Source organism: Pteropus vampyrus, unplaced genomic scaffold, assembly GCF_000151845.1.
Source record: "Pteropus vampyrus isolate Shadow unplaced genomic scaffold, Pvam_2.0 Scaffold69, whole genome shotgun sequence".
Taxonomy (NCBI): domain Eukaryota; kingdom Metazoa; phylum Chordata; class Mammalia; order Chiroptera; family Pteropodidae; genus Pteropus; species Pteropus vampyrus.
Window position 1 is genome coordinate 1,518,780 of NW_011888850.1, and position 5,501 is coordinate 1,524,280.

At 33.5% G+C, this 5,501-nt stretch overlaps 1 protein-coding gene across 1 annotated transcript in view; it reads left to right on the plus strand.

The window, feature by feature from the left end:
• STK31 (serine/threonine kinase 31) overlaps positions 1 to 5,501 on the plus strand; it is a 77,108-nt gene that overhangs the window by 70,803 nt on the left and 804 nt on the right. The gene's annotated exons all lie outside the window — the stretch shown is intronic.

The window sequence follows — 5,501 nt, forward strand, 5'->3', positions numbered from 1 at the left end:
CTTTGTTGTATTTATTTTTTTTCTATTGTTTTTCTTGCTTTCAATTTCATTTATTTCTGCTCTAATTTTGATCATTTCTTTCCTTCTGCTGACTTCAGGCTTCATTTGTTCTTTTCTAGTTTTTTAAGATGAAGCGTTAGGTTGTTTATTTGGGCTTGTTCTTGTTTTTGGAGTTAGGCCTGTAATGATATGAACTTTCCTCTTATGACCACTTTTGCCATGTCCTAAAAGTTTTGATATGTTGTACTATCATTATCATTCATTTTTATGTATCTCTTGATCTCTCTTTTTATTTCTTCCCTGACCCAGTTATTTTTCATGTTGTTTAATCTCCATGTATTTGTGGTTCTTCTGGCTTTCTTTTTACAGTTGATCTCCAGTTTCAAAGCATTATGATCAGGGAATATGGTTGGTATGATTTCAACCCTCTTATATTTGTTGAGGCTATCTCTGTGTCCCAATATGTAGTCAATCCTTGAGAATGTTTCATGTGCACTAGAGAAGAATGTATAAGCAGCTGTTTCGGGATGAAAGGTTCTATAAATGTCAATAATGTCCATTTGGTCTACTGTGTCATCTAAGGATGTTATTTCGTTATTGATTTTTTGTTTGGATGATCTGTCCATATCTGACAGTGGGGTATTTAGGTCCCCTACTACAGTAGTGTTTTAGTCTGTTTGTCTCTTTAGTTCTGTTAGTAATTGCTTTACATATTTCGGGGCTCGCTGATTGGGAGCATAGATATTAATGTGTTTTATGTTTTGTCGATGTATGATTCCCTTTATCATTATGAAATGTCCTTCAGTGTCTTTTCTTTACCTTTTTTATTTTGAAGTCAATTTTGTTCGATATTAGTACTGCTACTACCACTTTTCTCTGAATGCCATTTACTCGAAATATCATTTTCCACCCTTTCACTTTGAGTCTATATTTGTCTTTGGACCGGAGATGTGTCTCCTGGAGGCAGCATGTGGTTGGGTTTTGTTTTTTGATCCAATCTGCAACTCCGCCTTTTTATTGATGAATTCAGTCCATTTACATTTAGGGTGATTATTGAAATACGAGGTTTTCTTATAGCCATTTTATCTTTTGCTTTCTGGTAGCTCGGTGTTTCTATTGCTTCCTTGTCCTTGTGTTTCCATTGTTTTTATTTTGGTTAGATTTTGTGGGTTTTCCCTCTGGTCCTTTTTGTTTTATGTCATACACTTCAGTTCTGAATCTTTGGTGTATAGTTACCATTATGAATATGTATAGGATAATTTATATACGTATAATACATATATACATGAACAAGTTCATTTTCTTCTGTGCGTGCCTTATTTCCATTCCACTTTTACGAATTTGGATCTTTGAATCCTCCTTTTTTCTGTTACTGTTGTCTCAATTTGTCCCTATGTATGCTGAACGTTCATCACTATCTTACTATAGCAAATCTCTTCTTACTGTTTAAGCTTATAATGCCCTATTCTTAATAAGGGTTGCACTTCTCTGCTTCTGTCTGCCTGCTTGATGCCTTACTTATAGTTATGTATTTTTTGTCATTTTGTTTTAGGTAATCTTACCCCTTTCAGTATTTCCTGTAATGCAGGCCTTGTAGTGGAGAATTCTTTCAATTTTTGTATGTCCCGAAAGGTCTTTATTCCTTCATATCTAAAGGAGAGCTTTGCATTATTCTTGACTGGTAGTTACTTTCATTTTAATAGTTTGAATATTTGATTCCACTCCTTTCTGGCTTGTAATGTTTGTGCTGAGAATTTGCTTTTTAGGTTACCATCGTCTTTCCCCTAGCTGCCTTGAGAATTCTTTCCTTGTTATTGACTTTTGATAATTTTAATACAATATGTCTTGGAGAAGGCCTTTTTGGGTTGAGATAATTGGATGTTCTGTTGACTTCTTGAATTCCAAGCTCCAATTCATTCCTTAGATTTAGGAAATTCTCGTCAACTATTTGTCTGAAAATGCTTTCTAATCCCTATTCCTTTTCTTCCCCTTTGGTAATGTCCATTCTTATGTTTCCTCTCCTGATGGTATCAGCTAGTTCTTGTATTTCTCTTTCATTATTTTTCATTCTTCAGTTTCTCTCTTCTTCCTTATGATTTATTTCTAGATTTCTGTCCTTGATATCACTGATCCTTTCCTCCATTTGGTTGACTCTATTTCCCAAACTTGCTATTTCATTCTTCATCTCTTTTAGTGCATTCTTCATCTCCAGAAGCTCTGTTGGTTCTTTTTAAAGGTTTCAATCTTCTTGCTAAAAAATCTCATTCTGCTTATCTAGTTGGTTTTCAGTTCCTAGAATTGTGGATATGAATTATTTTGGATCTCACTGAATTTTTTCAGAAGTACTGTCCTGAATTTTCTGTCATTTAAGTCGTATATTTCTATGTCTTTAAGCTTATTTTCTGGAGATTTTTCTCTTTCATTCTGAGCTGCCTTGTCACTTTGGTTGTTCATGGTGTTTAATGGACTATTTCTCCACCTGGGCATTAATGGAGGGAGGTGTATTCTGCTTTTTTCCAGAAAGAAGATTTATTATATAAAAGTCTCTCTTTACTCTGTTGCTAAGAAGGTGTTTTTCTTTTGTTTCCAGTAGGTGATGTCTAAGCCTCTTGGATCCCTGCTTTATAGAAAGTCTTAATAATGCCTTTTATTTTTTTGATTTTTTTTATGGTGACATTGGTTAACAAAATCCGATATTTCAGCTGTACACTTTAACAGTAAGGCATGTATGTATATATACATACATACATATATATATATATATATATATATATATATATATATATATATATATATATACACACACACACACACACACACACATATATATATATATACATACATATATATATATGTGTGTGTGTATATATATATAAATATTTACACTACGTGTTCACCTACCATAGTTAGATTTCTTTCTGTCACTACATATAATGCCTTTTTTCCCTAATAAATATTCAGTCATGCTCACTACTATCAGTCTTGGTTCCTGTCAGTGTTAGCGACAGTTTCGGTAGTCTTTGCTCAGATTCCCCTGGGGGTCCTAGGAGTTTGGTCTTGGGATGTGCTGTCTGGTTTGGGGGATGTGGGATGAGGTTCCGCCTCACTTTTTGCAACCATGGCTTCTCATAATCAACTGTTGTTTCTCTGCCATCCCCAGTTCTCTGCTTTCTGCCCTGATCCCTGAGCACTGCCACTGCATAGAGCTCACAGCTCTCTCAGGCAGGGCTGTTCAGGGAACTCACAGCACCTTTCCCTTTCCCTTTCCTCCTGCAGGGTGCTCTGGCTGCAAGAGGCAGCTTCTTTGTTTCTCTCAGTCTACTGCCCGGGATTCTGACCTGTGGTATCTCTTATGTGCAGATCCCATGCTTAGACATGCTGGTATACAGGTTGGGTGTTTTTTGTTGAGTTTTAGATGTTCAGCTTGTTGTTTCAAGGGGAGAGGTCTGGGGACATCTCTTACTCTGCCATGTTTCTGGTGTCACTCACTCTCCATTTTCTTTGTTACTGATTTCTAGTTTCATTTCATTCTGGTCAGAAGAGATACTTGAATGATATTAGTCTTCTTAAATTTGTTAAGACTTGTTTTTTGACCTAGTATGTGGTCTGTCTTGGATAATGTTCTAAGTCTGTTAGATTCTTTTGGTATAATGTTGTTTAAGTCTGATCTTTCCTTATTGATTTTCTGTATGCATGTTCTATTATGGCAAGTCAGGAAATGAAGTTTATTGTATTGCTGTATCTCCCTTCAGATCTGTCATTGTTTGCTTTGTATATTTAGGTAATCTGATTGTGTATGTGTGTATTTATTATTGGTATATCTTACTGTTTAATTTACCCTTTCATTATTGTGTAATGACTTTCTCTGTTGCTGGTGTTTTTGATTTAAGTCTATTTTGTCTGATATAAGTATGGTTGCCCCTGCTCTCCTTTGGTCACTATTTGCATGGATTATTATTTTCTGTCCCTTTTTAGCCTGTGGCATGTCTTTAAATGTAAAGTGAGTCTCTTGTAGGTAGCATACATTTTTTTTTTTAATCCTGTTAGCCACTCTTTCTTTTTATAGGGGGTGGTTGTCTAATCTATTTAAAGGGTACATTTAAAGGGTATTTCCAAATCAAATTTAAAGGGTATTTCCAAATCAAATTCCAGATTATAGAGGTTTTACTTAATTTTTAATTCAAATTTCTTTTTACACTAATAATTTTAATTCTTATGATAGCAACAGTTACATAATTGCTTTATCCTACAATAAATATCATAGTTTGAAAATAACAATGATATTGAAGCAGTAAGGTTATTGAATACAGTTTAACATTTCTTTGACGGTCTTTCTTACTTTAGGATATATCTCAGTAGATCTTTATCAGACTAAGATTGTATGGTCAAAATACTTGTTTTAAAGTCACTTGAAAGAATTATTTTCTGTGTAATTATGTCACCTGATATACATAATTAACTTGTTTCCTTTGATTTTGACTTTTAGAGATTTCTATTCTGTAATGGTGTTTCATGATTTTGTAAAATTTTATAACCTATGAGACTGAGAAGCTTAAGGAGGAATTTTTTGTCTTTAGTTGCTTTTGAGAATTGAGAAATTAAACTTTTTTTTTTTCAAATACTTATTTGAAAAAAAATAAGTATTTAATTTTATTTTGCACAGTTAGGTTTTTGATATATTTGGAATTATCCTGTTTTTGGTATAAGGAATATAGATGACTTTACCTTTTTCCATTGGATATCTATTTGCCCTAATACCTTTTATTAAAAAGTTATTTCCTCCCTCCATTGGAAATGCTGTCATTTCAAATACTGAAATTTTATTTGTGCAGGAGTATATTTTTTAGTTTTCCTGATTTGTTCTATTGGTTTATTCGTATTATAGTGCAATATTCTTTCAATTAACAGACTTTATAATATCTTTTACTATGTGGAAGGGCTAGTTCTTTCCTCATTGCTATTTTTATCAGAGCTTTCATGTCTCTCTTTGCTTAATTATTCTTCTAAAAGATCTTTATAGTTAACTGATCTAGTTTTAAAGACAGGGGAAATTATTGTATTTTATTGTAATTATGTAAAGTTTATAAGTTAGGGAAAATTGACACATTTGTGATGAGAGTCCTTTTGTCCAGAAACATGATTTTCTACTTGTTCTGAATCCGTTTGTGGTTTTCAAGAGCATGTGCTATTTTTTCTTATTTAGATTTTGTAGTTTTTAGTTAAGTTTATACCTACTAAAGGTACTATCTTTAAATAAATATGTTTAAAAACATCCTGTAGAGTGCAATGTGGGCATTGGCATTCATTCGTTTAGCAAATGCATGTCTACTATGTTCCTGCCACTGTATTAGTTGTTGGGGTTGAACTGATAAGCGAAAATTTCTGATACTAAGAATCTTGGAGTTTAATGAGGCCATCAGCAATAAACAGGTGATTTTCATTCAGTGTGAAACATGCTGTGATTGGAGTCATATAGAGGCAAAAAAAGGCACACCCAGGTG